At 37.3% G+C, this 16,309-nt stretch overlaps 1 protein-coding gene across 2 annotated transcripts in view; it reads right to left on the minus strand.

Moving 5' to 3' along the window:
• The window catches only part of CCDC91 (coiled-coil domain containing 91), a 117,797-nt gene that overhangs the window by 94,602 nt on the left and 6,886 nt on the right, over nucleotides 1–16,309 (minus strand). The gene's annotated exons all lie outside the window — the stretch shown is intronic.

Raw genomic sequence — 16,309 nt, forward strand, 5'->3', positions numbered from 1 at the left:
ACATCTTTTGAAAGCAAAAATGCAGGAAAAGCTTCCTCATAGAGGAAAATAGGAAGATGTTACCTAAAAGTTATAGCTAAAGATTTCAGGTATAGCAAACAGGTCCCTGTACCTCAACAAATGGTACTACAACCATCAGATAATCTAGTCTGGATAGATATATCTATTAAAAAATTAAACAAATAAATTCATAAATATGTCTAGGAAATAGGATTTCTGACCACCAGATTCCAAATTGAAGGGTTATCTTTACTCATAAGGAAAAAAAATCTATCTTAATGCAGTCATGATCTACCATGGACCTCGCATAGTTTTGTGTTTATGATTTAAAGCATAAAAAATATTTTCCATTGTTAAGTTGCTTTTCCAAATCAGCACTGTGATTAAATCCAAAAAGATTTCCTGCTTTTCCCATATCTTCTTAGCTGTCTGGCAACATCAGAACAAACTGCAGCTTGGAAAAAGACTGTGGTGAATTTCTGGAAATTTTTCTGCTACCACAGAGGTCCGTCCCTAGGTTTCGTGGAGGGACTGATTAAGATTTTACAAACTGATCAGCATTTTTGACTTGCAGCCCTGAATTCTGTGGCATTTGGATATATTTATAGTTAAATTGCAGTTCCTTTAAAAAAAAAAAAAGCAGGCTAAGTTACTCAGCTAATGAAACTAACTCAAGATACACAAAGCTGTTGAAAGAAAGGTATTATGTATTAACAAAATATATATATCTGTAATTCTGATAGGTAAATGATGGATGATCCAAAAAACCCATATGGTCTTTTTAGGATGTTAAAATGTTTATAAAGCTAACTGACTTCAGTTAAAACAGTCTATAGGCTGGATAAACTTTCACTACTGCAGAAAAGATGTAAAAGGACTGTTTACAAGAGAGTAGGTTCAGATTGCATGTCAGGAAGAAATTCTTTAATGTGAGGGGGGGGAGGCCCTGGCACTGGTTGCCCAGAGAAGCTGTGGCTGCCCCATCCCTGGAAGTGTCCAAGGCCAGGTTGGATGGAGCTTGAAGCAACCTGGGATAGTGGAAGGTGCCCCTGTCATGGGACTGGGTGAACTTTAAAATCCCTTCCAACCCAAACCTCTCTGTGATTCAATGATAAATCATCACAGTGTAACTAGAAATATTTGTCTAAATTGAAATACTGTACAGTAGTCTCATGTGGCACAAGAACTAAGTATCTTTCTAGGGACTATGAGGTGTTTGTTGGGTTTGTGTTGGTTGGGTTTTGTGCTGGTTCATCTTCCAAGAGAGAAAGAAGGTAGCTGGGTATTTTTCCAACCAGTGTTAAGGTCAATTGGTTAAACATTCATGCAGTCTATCAACATTCAGAGCTTTAACAGACAGCTCAAGAATGCAGCATGTATGTGCACCAGTGATGGATGGAGATTGTGTGGACAGCACAGGACTGCAGATGGAGACAGCACCAATTGAGAATGTCGCTGTACTCATGCCACATTCTGGGAAAAACCACCCAAACCAGACTGGTGATTGACACAATCACTGCACAACCCAGTGTTCAGACACCAGGCAGAGCAGCCAGCTGGAGAAAGCGAGCCTTTAGAAAGGCAAACAGGTATTTTATCTGTTCTATCTGTGATACATTCTGTATCACATCAACAGGTCTTACAGGCTCTACACTAAGTTCCTTCAAAGCAGATCTTCTCCACAAAGTGCATGAGACCTTATTCCCATCATCTCAGAACTGGTTATATCTCAACCAGGGAAAGTACATTCAGCACTGTATTTTAAAAAACACACACTGGAACAAGTTCAGAGGAGTTCAACAAGAATTAAAGCAATTTTGGAAAGGCATGCTAAAATGGAGAGTCTCTAAAAAAAAATAAAAGGCAAACAAAAATAGAAAATATGTAAAATCATGTTCTAAGAAGTGATTAACTACTTTGATTTCTCTTCAAATACAACACGGACCTGAGGCAGTAAAGACAGAAGGCCCTGTAAGGAAAACATGTGAGGATTTCCATTTCTCCTTCAAGAACATTTATAAGAAACTATGCATAAATAAAACGGAACTTTTCATAGAGAAAAAGAATGTAGGGCAGAAGAAAAACTGGAGAGCAACCTGTTATTGAATCCATCATCTTTTTTACTGCATTTCATATACAGTTTTTTAAGGCTGGTAACAATCCCAGGACTATTCTGACCTAAGATTACCTTTACCCCACAAATTTTAAACACAAATATTTTGTGGCTGTAACAGCATGATTAATTTATGAATTATTCCACATATCACTCCAATAGAATAAAAGACAAACAAACCCCAAACAAGTCTCTGTAGTACCAATGGTGTTTTCACACCTAGATGCTAATCCTCCAATTTCCTGTTCTTCAGAAACCCCACAGGAATTCCAGGTCAAGTGATTCTCTCCCAGGTGAGAGAATTCTAGGTCTGCTTGCTCTTTGGGTGTGTATAACATATATTCATACATGTATATGCACCTCTGTTTCAAAATGAAATCCTGATTTGTTTCCATGCTTTGATTGCTGTGGACAAAAAAAAAAAAAAATACCAGAAACTTGACATGTGTCATAAATATGCAGGCACCAGATCAGGATAGAAAGCATGGAATAAATCCTGAGGGGTGCTGATATAAGGCACTTCAAAAACTCAAAAAGGCACTTCAAAAACTCAGAGGCTGAGGTTCTCTTCAGAGAGTGTTGGTGCAAGAGCTCTTATTAGGCGATGCATTTCTCAAACTATGATCTCTTCTTGCATAAAATGGAGCCTTCTGCAGGGAATAGGGACACATCAATGTAATAGAAAATGTTTAGAAAAAGAAATAGGAGACATTCACAGTCCTCAAAGTACATGTGCATTTAGCTCTAAAAATGTATTAATAATTCATTATAAATTTAACTGATAACAATACTGAAAATTTGACCAAACACAAAATTTCTCAATTATATCCCTTATTCTCAAGATGGAAATGCATTTCTGGTACAAATGAATAACAGAAGTAGCCTAACACCTCTCCTTAGAGCTGCAATAAATCTGGGAGCAAGCTCTTTTAATCAACCATCTATTCCAAAATGGGGAATCAGACTTTTCTTTCCTCACAGGGCAGGAACATTATTTGTGGCACTGGAATAGGAAAGAATACATTAAGTGCTGACAATCCTCAGGATTTGAAAAATAACAGAAAAAGACAAAACAACCCACACAGTCTTACCATGACTAAATGTGGTCTCTTGAAATATGCCCGATACTGGAATTAAGTAACTGTAAAATTGGGCAACAAGAAGTCAACCTCAAAATTACAGAGTCATAGAAATTATGGTTGGAAAAGACACAGTAGGTCATCCAGCCCAGGTCATTTCCAAAACACTGCAGTTCTCAGACAGTCATGTCCTAAAAGGCTTGAGAAGCTCTCCAGTCACATGCCGTGAAAAGAAGGAAACTTTCCATGGACAACGAGTATGCAAGCCACTGTATTTTGAGAAGGTTTTATCAACAAGTTTGAATCCACCAAATGGAACAGTAAATTCTGCCAAAATTCAGACCAGCAGGTCATCCAACCCCAGCTCCTGCTCAAAGCAGGGTCAACACTGCATTTCAGATGAGGTTGCTCAAGACTTTCTCATGCATGGCTAGTAAGGCTGCATGTTGGATTTATTCAGATTTATTCTCATACCTGAGAAGCTCACAAGCTTTCCTGTGCCAAATACAGTCCCCAAAGCCTGGCCAGCAGCCTAAAACAGGTCATGACAACTTTGTGAAATGCACTTACCTAATAGACCCACCAAAAGCATGTTTTTATACACAGGAAGATCAAGAGCCATTCCCAAGAAATAAGGCAGAAAAATGTAAGCTGGGGAAAAAAAGCCCCTCCTTCCCATTCCAACAGTTAGGGGGAGAAAGAATGTTGTAATCCCACCAGAGATCCTCGTATTCTTCATATCCAAAAGGCAGAAGTGGTGGAAAGACCAAATGGTGAATTAGGAAGAATTCCTCATTCACATCTCCCTCTGGTTAGGGAGAATTCAAATTAATCAAGTCTTGATAATCTAAATTTGTCTAGGTAATAGAGATCTGATTCTGCCAGGTACAATCAAGTGACTTCTGTATAACCTGGCCTATAAATTTGAGTTTGAGGCCGGATTTTGTACATTTTAATGGAAAAACTGGCAGAATATACTGCTTTTTGTTTTGTCAGAATGGTGCGTGTGGAGCTGCCTGAGGGTGGGGCTGCTGCATTTGTATTTCTGGCAAACCCCAGGGTAACTCCCTATCTATGACAACCTGTCAGTTTTACTTTCATTCTTATGTTTCCTAAATGCCTCATCCAATGTGTTCAGTCCAGGACAGGCTCATTAGCTGTCCCTTGACTGGACATAACACAGACCACAGCATTTGAAGAAGAAATTATTGGCCAATACTGCAGGTTCTAAAAAGTCTACTCAGGATAAGTATGTGAGATGTAAAATATATATAAGAAAAAGAAAACTAAAAAACCCCAATAAAACAAAACTAAAAAGACGTAATTTAGAAAGCATGTACAGTGGCAATACCTTTGTGATAAAGAGCAGGGCAGATAATAAATTTCTGTATCACCAAGGTCTAACTAGCTCACATGCACTTTTCCCCATGGCTTTCACCAAAACTCCAAGTACCACTTACAAATTTTAAAATTCAGGAACAAACTTCCTTCTTTTTACCTGGCTGATACAGGCTTTCATCCTGATCTTACCAATTATAGCTGCAGGATAAGCATTTGGTATCTTAAGAACTTATAATAGCTACTAAGACATTAATTGGAAAAATTTAATTACTGAATACACATATCCCAAAGGATACCTAGCTCAAGAAAGAACAGAATATGAATGCAAAGCATAATGGAAACTAAAATACATTTAGAGCATTTGTAGAATTTCCTACAGAAGAAAAATCACCCTAGCAATTCTGCATGTTGTGTGTCCTGCCCTATCATAAGGCAGTGAAAACTCAGGATAAGTATGTGAGATGTAATATATATATATATATATATATATGAAAAAGAAAACTAAAAAGATGTAATTTAGAAAGCAAGTACAGTGGCAATACCTTTGTGATAAAGAGCAGGGCAGATAATAAATTTCTGTATCACCAAGGTCTAACTAGCTCACATGCACTTTTCCCCATGGCTTTCACCAAAACTCCAAGTACCACTTACAAATTTTAAAATTCAGGAACAAACTTCCTTCTTTTTACCTGGCTGATACAGGCTTTCATCCTGATCTTACCAATTATAGCTGCAGGATAAGCATTTGGTATCTTAAGAACTTATAATAGCTACTAAGACATTAATTGGAAAAATTTAATTACTGAATACACATATCCCAAAGGATACCTAGCTCAAGAAAGAACAGAATATGAATGCAAAGCATAATGGAAACTAAAATACATTTAGAGCATTTGTAGAATTTCCTACAGAAGAAAAATCACCCTAGCAATTCTGCATGTTGTGTGTCCTGCCCTATCATAAGGCAGTGAAAACAAGGCAACACTAAATGTATTAATAATTCACTATAAATGTAACTGATAACAACTCTGAAAATTTGACCAAATACAAAATTCCTCAATTCTATCAAATTTGTCAATTCAGTTTTCTCCATCATGTTCCGGTGTGGACCCCATCATAAAAAAGGGACATGTGGGAAACCTGCCCTGCCAGGAAGCAGAGTGCTGGTCACCCCCCAGAGTGACAGGCACAGTGACAGGGCTGTTGGCACCTTCACTTTAACAGGGGACAGGAGCCTGCTCACCCACACTGACAATTAAGATACTTCAAGGTTATGGGGAAAAAGAACACAGAATGTGTCACAGCAATATTTCCTGGGAACTGAGGCTGGTTCATGTAGTAGAAAAAGAGGCTCAGGGGAATATTATCAGTCCTTACCCCTCCCTTACGGGAGGGTGCAGAAAGTGACAGGAGAAGAGGAGATGGCCTCAAGTTGTGCCAGGGGAGGTTTAGATTGGATATCAGGGAAAATTTCTTCATCAAAAATGTTGTCAAGCATTGGAACAGGCTGCCCAGAGCTGTGGTTAAATCACAGTCCCTGGAGGTATTTAAATGACATGTAGATGTGGCACTTGGGGATGTGGTTCAGGGCTGGACTTGGCAGTGGGCGGTTAATGGTTGGACTCCATGATACTAAAGGTCTTTGCTAACCTAAATTATTCTCTGATTTCACTTCCAGTACTGACTCAATAAACACTTAGTACATTAAGTAATGTCAAAACTTTTCTAATAGAAAAAAACAAAACCCAAAAAATGACAGCTGTTGCACACCCATCTATTTTGCAGTAGCAGTTGCTTACATTACAATTGATTCCACTCAAATCTATGGTACTTTTAAGAAAAAAATAAAGCCCAGCCCATTGTAATGAATTTTCTTCCACAGCCCAAATAAAGCAGCTTGACATTAAAGTAATCACAATTTGGTTTGCAAAGCCTCTGAGGACAACTCATGCAACCCAACCTGAAAGCAAGGCTAGCTCTGGCACTGACTAAAGCTACACACAGTCAAGTTCAGAATATCTGCAAGGACTGGGACTTTGGTCTAAGAAGTAGCAGCAGTCAAGCACTGGAGAAAACACACAGAGAATTTTCTTTTCCTGTTCACCTTTCAGGTCTACACATTGATCCATTTATTCTGAAGAGTTTCCAGAAGGGTTCAGCGCTTAGAGATAAGAACAGCACACTAATGAATGAGACAATAAAAGTCAAGGATGAATTTACACAAAATAGAATTTATAAACCAAATGGCAATGCCTGAAATTCCTCTAACAATTCCTTCAGTGAATTTAAGAGAAAGAAAGAGGAAGGGAAGGGAAGGGAAGGGAAGGGAAGGGAAGGGAAGGGAAGTATGCTGCAAGTAACAAAACAGTTACAGAAAAAGCTCTAGCATTTGTATCAGCTTCATGTAGCAAGACCATCTTACACGATTTGTAGGACTTCCATAAATGCCATTCCCAGTGCTAAAAGCCTTTTTAGAAGGAAAAAGAACCACACTGTATAAATAAACACCTGAGTTTCATATAGCCTTTATTAAAGAAACTTGAATAATCATTAGAAATAATATTCTCATCTTCAAGGTGCTGAATTTGTATGAGAAAAAATGCCAGAAACTCCACAAAAAACTGGTATTAAGATAATCTACAAAATCAATTCTACAAAAATTGGTAGTTTAGAATTTGAGGGCACTATTCTTCATCATATAGCTTTTGGCTTTTTTAAACAGTGAGCAAAGCAGGACAAAGCAATGAAATACAAATTTCAAGTCCATTTCAATTCCATAGCTCAAACACAACCACACAAAAAGAAATTAAGAGTTCCACTTTTACCCACAAGAGGAAAATGAGCTCTGAGAGCTCCTACAGAGATGGCAAGTACTGGTTTTCAAATTCACTTATGACATAGGAGGGGGGGGGAAAAACAACCCACAGCACCACAGCCTTGTGTGGAAAACATATTCAAAAACTGTCAATTCCTCAACCATATCCTAGAAAAAACTAACAGAGAAAACTGGGAAACCCATGTTCTATGAGATTCCCCCATCTTTGACAATCATCTACTTAAAAACTGCCAGCTTCTTCTCCTTAGATATCCAAAGATAGTCTCAAGTAATACATTACCCACTCCAGCAGAAATATTAAAATACAGTATTATTCAGCATATTTCAATACCTGCAGAAACTATCTTTCCCAACACTTAATTCTAACAATTTCAGGAACTCAAGGGTTAGAGCTTCAGTCTTCACTATAATTGGTTTCTTGTGACCAGAACATAGAAAGGCTAGTTTTTGCTTTATAAAAATAAGAAATCACACAGTTAACTATTCTTCACATTTCTCTATTGGCCTTCTCTAAGCTTTCTCTATCACAAGTATCCTTTCACTTCAAAAGCCACACATTTTTACAAAATGCACATAAACTTCTGTGAGAATTCTGGCAAAGTGCATACAATTCAAACATACTGTGCTGTGAAGGAAATCCCTTTCCTTTCACCAATCCTTCTCCCCACCCACTCCAAAAAAAATCTCAGAAAGCAGCTTGAATTAAACTGGAATTAAACATTTGTGTTAAGTACAGGCAGGCAAAACATACAATTAATCAACATCTAATCCAGAACAACAATCTCTGAAACCTGATTCAGTCTAATGATAATCAAAAGGTCTGAAATTCTGGAATAATTCTGGAATTTAGCTTGTATTCTACAACAAAATTTAAAAAAAAAAAAAAAAAAAAAAAAAAAAAAAAAAAAAAAAAAAAAGTTATAAAAGCCTGACTTGTCATGTGCTAATTAGGTCACAAAGATCAGACACCAGAAGTCCCACAAATGCTTGAGAAAAAGTGACCATGGTATACTAAAAAGTCTCATACATAAAGTATTCTAATTTTACTGGAATCCTTAAATTGCACACAGGCCTCTAAAAGACAGAGCCAGGCTGTTCTCAGAGCTGCACTGGGATAGGAGAAAACCCTTAGGACACAAGGTGGAATAGTGAAAATTGTGACCAGATATTGGAACAGGCTGCCCACAAACATGTTGGACCTGAGGATAATCACAAGGAATGACCCTGAAGAATTACCCTACCACAAAGACTTATTCCTGAGGATAATCATAAAGAATTTGACTGGAAAGGGCCAAGACCCACCTGTTCTAACCAGATCTGCTTTACACAGTGGTTTGGATTAGAAAATTCCAAATGCTCCTTCCATGGATGGTCTGTGTTTCAATGTATTCAGTTTGATCCACAAGAGTATCATTAAAAGAAAAAGTGAATACACTTTTGACATTGTTCTTCAGCTGAACCGTACTCATAACTACCAACATCTGTCCAAGATCATTTCAGACTGCGTTTGCTGATGGCAGAAGAACCAACCTCAAGAGAGGAGCATGAAGGGGAAAGAGTAGCTCTAGAATCTTCGTTGTTGTAGGAGGAATAAAAGGACTGAAAGCCTAATGAAATGTACCTGAAGGCAGCCCACAGGAAAGATGGAGACAGACTACTGACAAGGGCCTGGAGTGACAGGACAAGGCAGAATGGCTTCACACTGACAGAGAGGATGCTTAGATTGGTTATCAGGAAGAAATTCTTCCCTATGAGGGTGGTCAGGCCCTGGCACAGGGTGCCCAGAGAAGCTGTGGCTGCCCCATCCTGGAAGTGTCCAAGGCTAGCATGGATGGGGCTCTGAGCAACCTGGGATAGTGGAAGGTGTCCCTGACCATGGCAGGGGCTGGAAATGAATGAGCTTTGACATCACTTCCAACCCAAACTATTCTATGATTTTATGTTTCTGAGAAATATTTTCATCATGATTTCAAAGAAAAAAAAGTCTTACATAAATCTTTGTACCCCACAGAAATGTTTCTTGAAAAAGGCTGAGGTGAACTTTTGGCATTAAGGAAAAAATATCCCGACAAGAAAGCAGAACTGCATGGGGATGCTTCTTCTTTGGAAGTAATAAATTACTTTGTTAATTCATTACTTTATTCAAAACCACTCCTAGGAATCATTAAATGGTACTATTTGATCATGAACAAAGCAAGACAATTACAAATAACTCTTTTTCTCAACAAGAAAAGTGTAACGCTTCATTATGAATCAGTGGCTCTTTGAGCCAGTTTCAGTAGTCTCAGCCTTCATCTTCCTCTCAGCCTTTGAACAGATACTGTGCTTTGCAATTCAGGGCTTCCCTCTCAAGAGAAGAGCTGGTATCAGTTCCCAGAATTTCATGCAACCAGTCACTCCAACTATATGCTTGATCTTTCTACAGCGCTGATTTAGGAACACAATCTTTTTACCTAGAAGCAAATAGAAGGTACAGAAACACCTCCTGTTAAGAGTTTGGGAATGCCAGAACAAACCATGGCCTTTCTTCTACAGTTCATGTCTGATAAACTTAAGAAATGGAGAGTTTAAAAGCAAAAAGAAAGGGTCACATGTTTCAAATGCATTCCCACTTAAAATATTATTGAGCTTCAAGAACTCAGACTGACAACTGAAATTCTCCTGCTTCCCCATGTTACTGTTAATAAGCAGCATTAGCAAATGCAATCAATTATTTTTACCAGCAAATCACAGTAATGTGCTTTAACAGAGCTTAAAAAGAGGTGTTTGCACAATGGAGAAGCTTTCCAAGAGTAAAAGGCACCAAGTTCTGCCTCAAGCGAACTTTGTCACAGAACAGGTATGTGAAAATAGAAGGTTTGACACAATCTTAGTAACAGTAAGAGCATCACAGCAACACCATTTAATATAACAACATGTCAAACAAAAATCTAGTCTTTGAATGCATGCTCATATGGATGTGTGGTAACTTGCACTAATAAATGTCATTAATGTTATGAAAAGAGTGCTCAAGACCTTTTACATTAAGAAGGAATATATACTTTACAGGAAAATAAAAAGTAAAAAACCCAACTAAACAAAACCAAACCCAGGGTAATACCAGGTTTTGGCATGATGCACTGCCTAGGAAAATCTGGTGCTGAGTGAATCACTTATTCTAAAAACCAACACTCTTTCACAAGAAGAAGAATCTTTAAATAAAAAAAAAAGAAAAAAAAAAAAAAAGCCCAACCTTTAAAAATTCTGTAGATCATCTTGTTATGCACTTAAAAATGAGGCCTCTTCTCTTAATTAAAAGTAAAATATGATAGTAAAGGTCTAAATACAAAGGATAAACAGTACACCTCATAGTTAAATATTATGAAAAAGATACTCTTTAAATTACATATAGACAGTTCACAAAAACTGTGAAATGTCAGCATGTACAGGTTATCATTCTAATCCTGTGTTAGAAAAGCTGACACATGACCATGGATACTTTAAAAAAAAACCAAAAAAACCCAAAGAACCAAAAAAACCCCAAAAATCAGCAGAGCATAGTAAGATAGGATTATACTAAATAAATACATTATTTAAGATAGGATTGCACTAAATAAAAATACACAGCATTCTTTTATCATTCCTGTATGTCTCCTAATGGACTTGAAGACTCACTTTTCCAATTAATAAAACAACTCCCCTCAGCTTCCTCCAAACCCTGAAAGCACAGCACCTCTCACAGGAAAAGGTACTCATTTCAGGCACGAAAAAAGACACTAATCTATTCCTTTGACATGACATTATGCCTCAGATTTTCAACTCCTTCTGATTTTATATGACTCAGTTGCTGGTCTTGAAAAAGAAAACCTTAAATAACGCTAATAATATTCATTTTGCCCCAGTCACCTATTAGAAATTCAGATTTTATGGAAGTTTAATGCAAAAACTGAAGTACAAACAACTGATCATTTAAAAACCCTTTTAAACCTTTGTTTGCAAGCTCTAAATATACTGTTAGAAGCAGAAAAAGCCAGATAATACTCTCCCTCCCACACAGAAAGAAGAATGTATCATCATTGCACCTTTTGCTCCATTTACTAATACTCAAAAGAAGACTTAATGACTTTTTGTTCACATATTAAGTAAATTAACTTGATTTTCCATGCTCTCCAAAGAGATGGTCCGGTTTGTGAAGAAGCAACTCACGACATGACTTAAAATTCCTTTTCATATGACTCTTATGAAGCAAACCAGAGAGGTTTCACATTGTCCAACTCCCAACTCAAAAACAAGTAAAATGAAAATGGATCAACACTGTCCAACAGAAAACAGTGCTTCCAGAATGTCTGTGCACATTATCTTTCTTTTTTTTCATCTTCATTTTTGGTCTGCTCCTAAGCATGCAACACAACACTTTTCACCACATGACCTTTGACCAAATGGATATTATCATAATTGTATGTTCTCTGTTGCAATCAAAAAATATAAAATATTTATTTGTCACAGAAAGGGCTGATTGCCATCAATGCCTTTGGAATATGCCTAGGGAGCTGCAAACAGAGATTCCAGATTAGGCCAGAGTGAAAACAGGATTTGAGCTCAACACCTAAATGCTTTTCTTTTAATCAGATCACAATACTTTAAAATAATTTATCACTTCAGGTTGATTCTTTATGCCTACTATGCATTTCTAGAATACAGCTCTTCTCCAGGCCCAAAGCTTTTGACAAAGATTTGTCAGAACTACCAGGCCTTTCTCAGGAAGAGGGAGACGTTTCCTAAGAGGTTCCGTACTCAGCAAGTTACCAGGACATTTAAGGACCAAGTAAGTGAGGAGGACACATACCAAGAATATCACACATCAGTTAACAATTAAGCAAAAAATTATTTCTCATTCAAGAAGAGTTAAACTCCCCCCAGCCCCAAACAAACAGACAAAAGCAAAATGCTCCACATCTTCCCAGTTTAAAAGAAACCAATTTTTCCTTCTCCCAGCTTTAATTTATTTTTAACCAGAATTCTGTAAGTCCTCTAAGACCTTTGCTAAACTGGAAGTAAATGCATGCCTAACAGATACTCATCCCAAAGTATAAAACTCCCATGCATGTAGAACACACACACAAGAACAAAACAGTAACAAGTTGTAGTGGACAGTTATTTATAGAAGCACACAGTGAAATTAGAAATAATATACTTGAGAATTCATGGAATTATTTAAGGTAACAAGGGCCTTATATATTCTCAGAGCCGAATGGGTTTTGAAACCAGAACTGTTTAAAGAGAACTACTGAAATTTATTCAAATTGCTATGCAAAAGTATCCCTTCTGGCAATGCTGCAAAAACCCACAGAACATTTGGGTTCCAAAGTGCAAACTACACGTAGAGTGATATCTTTTAACTATGTTAATTACTGGGCAATTACATAGTCTTCAGTCAGCAAAATTCCCAATGAAAACAAGTTCTGCTTGACTAAAGTCAGCAAGAAAAAACTTGAATATCACAACAATAACCATTAATGCTCTACACTTACACTACTCAATAGTAATTAAAAAAAAAAAAAACACATTTAGCAATTTACAGTTTCAGGTGATAACTATAATCTTCTGTAGAAGATTTGACAAAGAAATGTATGTAAATGGCCAACCTCAAGATAATCCAGCCATCTTCTAAAATATATGATTCTAAAAAAAAATCAACTGAAAAACTCATAACTATCTTCCTTCACTCATAATTAATAGGTTATTCCTATAATCAAACTTTCCCCAAGACAAATATTGCACACTGCACAACTTAAACAGAAAATTAATATTGTAAAGCATTTCACTAAATAAGAACAAAGAAAAAACCCTTTTAAATGCCAAAATAATTTTAAGAAATTCAGACCCAGTGCATTTCATGAGAGCAGCTGCTCAGGAGGGAGCCTGGCTGGCTGGCACCAGAATTCTGACCAGGAGCCTGCCTGTTCTAGTCTGCCTAAGACTAGAACTAAACTCAGCTCTGAGACTGTTGGTCTCCTTTCAGCCTTCCCTCACTTTTTTATTTGGTGTGTGGGTTTGTAATTCAAACCTTATGGAGGAACCTGGACTGGATTAATAAGCAAAAACTAATCAATAGCCCCCGCTGTACCAAAGCACTGTCAGTGTTCCATCCTTTGTTAGCCTGACCAGCTTCATATGTTCTGCAGTCATGTAGAGTTAAACCAGGTTAAATACACATAATTTTTTTAATACAATAATATTCCATGGGATTCAATGGAAAATTGAATTACATAAAAATTAACATTAAAAAAATATCTTTTTAAAATAACTCCACAAAACCCTTATTTATTAACTAGACACTCTAATCAGATTATGGTGAATTGTACACTATGAGGAAATTGGAAAGATTTTAGCATAGATGTTACTGGAAGACAACCATTTAAAATCAAAATGTATTCTGTTTTTGCAACAACTTTGTTAACTTTTTTCCTTTTTTTTCCAAAAAAAAATAATAAAAATTTAAGTATGTTAGAAGGAGAATTACTTCATTTCCAAGTAATTCATATTCCCATAATTCATATCTGTTTTACAGATACGACATCTAGATCGTAATTTGTAAAAAGTGATTTACATTTTTGTAACTATTTTTGAGTACTCTTGCTACTCAGTATTCATCTGTTTTACTAAAAACATGTCTTTATACAGTTCACATCACAATAACTCAATAAATTAACCTCTTCCATCTTTCCTTAACACACTCCGGAATACATTAAGGCAATTTAGCAAGCCAGTATCTTGTAAAAACATTTTGAAACCTTTTACTGATAAGTTCACTTTTTAACACTATTACCTTGGTCCCTCATAAATGAATGACAAAGGTAGCTAACTTCTAAAGGTATGCTGTGAAAGTACTAGGGATTTATACTACATTATTTCAGCTTGCTATAATTAAAAAAAAAAAAAAAAAAAAAAAAACACCAAAAAAAAAACCACAAAACAAAAACCCAAAGAAACAACTACTAACTTTGCTCTACTGTGAAAATAGCACTGGAGCAACACAGGTGTGTGTGCCTAGATATAGGTGTGTATATGTGTATATATATGTGTATATATACATATATATACATATATATATATATATGTAAAGACAAAGAACACACTTATTTTCAGATAGTAAAACAAAAGGATCTATGTATAGCAAAGTCTTCAGGGCACATAGTCAATTTAAATGAAATAGCTTCCAAACATAATTATAATTTGACTCAGTTTTTGAAATTTTCAAGCATATTAGTTCTTGTCTCTTCTCCACTTAAAGATTCTTAAACCAACATTGTTCTTTCAACCCCAACAAGAGAGCAAGTCAGGCCTCTTTATTAAAGGCAGTTCATAAGTGCATTTGTAAGGATAATTCAACTAAATCCCAGGTACATTCAATATTGATGGAAGTTAAATAGCTGTATAGCACTTTTTGAGCACTCTTTAATTAGCAAATGTGTTTATGGAAGTTGTAAAGCAGAACCTATTTTTTAGCTCCTAATAATAAATTTAATCTGGTCTCAGAGTATCAGTATCTCATTTTATCATTCGCTGCACTGTGATTAACTCTGAATTTCTGTAAGAATATTTTTAAGTGGATTAAACAAAAGTGGTTTTAAACTCAGTTTCTGAGACCCCTTCCAGAGTCAGTTTACAATGCTATTGTCCATCAGTGCTAAACAAATGTGCAGGAACTTGTCCAGCAGAAAAAAAAAAAAAAAAAAAAAAAAAAAAAAAAAAGGGGGGAGGGGGGGCAGAAAGTGTTTTGGGTAAAAATCAGAGGAAAGGTGAACAAGGCAGATATCCCAGTGGGAATACGTTACAGCCCACCCAACCAGGATAGAGACAGATGAAATATTCTCTGAAGGACTTGGAAAAGTCTCATGATTGTTGGCCCTTTTACTCTGTGTCTGCTAGAAATCCAAACCAGCAGAAGGGAATCAGGACTGCAAAGAGGGCATGAGGTTCTGCAGGGAGGAATTCAGGGGGGCCCAAGCCCAACTAAAACTTAACCTGTTTACCGCCACCAAAGACAATAAAAAAATGATTTTATAAATACAACAACAAGAAAAGGAGGGCTAAATCTCCATCCTCATTGGATGCAGTGGAAAATAATAGTGAGAAAGAATGAGGAAAAGGCTGAGGTACTTAGTGCTGTCTCGGCCTCAGTCTTCAGTAGCAAAACCAGGTGTCCCCACAGTAGCCAGCCCTGAGCTGGAAAAGAGCGAGAGGGAGCAGAATGAACCCCCACATTCCAGAAGACGATGCTGCTGTGCCTCTCAGACTCACACAGATCTACAGGGCTGGCTGGGATCCACATGAGGGTGCTGAGCAAGCTGCTGAGAACCCACAGAGCCACTTCCATCCGTGTACCAGCAGTCCTGGCTATTTAGGCAGGTCCCAGTTGGCTGGACATTAGAAGTATTCCTCCCACCTACAAAGAGAGAGGGAAGGAGGATCTGACCTGATCTCCTGTGGCAAGGTGACCTGCTTTTTGGATAAGGGAAAGACTTTGGATTTTTTTTTACCTGGACTTTAATAGAACTTATCTTTTTCCAACGTCTTCACCTAGAGAAACTGGCTGCTGCTGGCTTGAACTTGTGCACTCTTTGCTGGGTAAAATAAGTGGCTGGGTGAACAGGCACAGAGTGAATAGAGTGGCTGAGGGAGCTGTGAATGTTTGGTCTGGAGAAAAGGATGCTTAGGGGGGACCTTCTGGCTCTCCACAACTCAGGAGAGTGCAGCCAGATGGGGGTCAGGCTCTGCTGCCAGGGAGCAAGAGACGGGAAAAGGGGAAAGAGCTGTGCCAGGAGATGCTTAGATGGAATATTGGAGAAAAAAAAAGTCTTCCACAAAAGGGCGGTCAAGCACTGGAAAAGGCTGCCCAGGGCAGTGGTGGAGCCGCCATCCCTGGAGGCATTTAAAAGACATGTGGATGTGGCACCT

Source organism: Onychostruthus taczanowskii, unplaced genomic scaffold, assembly GCF_017590055.1.
Source record: "Onychostruthus taczanowskii isolate IOZ18803 unplaced genomic scaffold, ASM1759005v1 scaffold15, whole genome shotgun sequence".
Lineage (NCBI taxonomy): Eukaryota > Metazoa > Chordata > Aves > Passeriformes > Passeridae > Onychostruthus > Onychostruthus taczanowskii.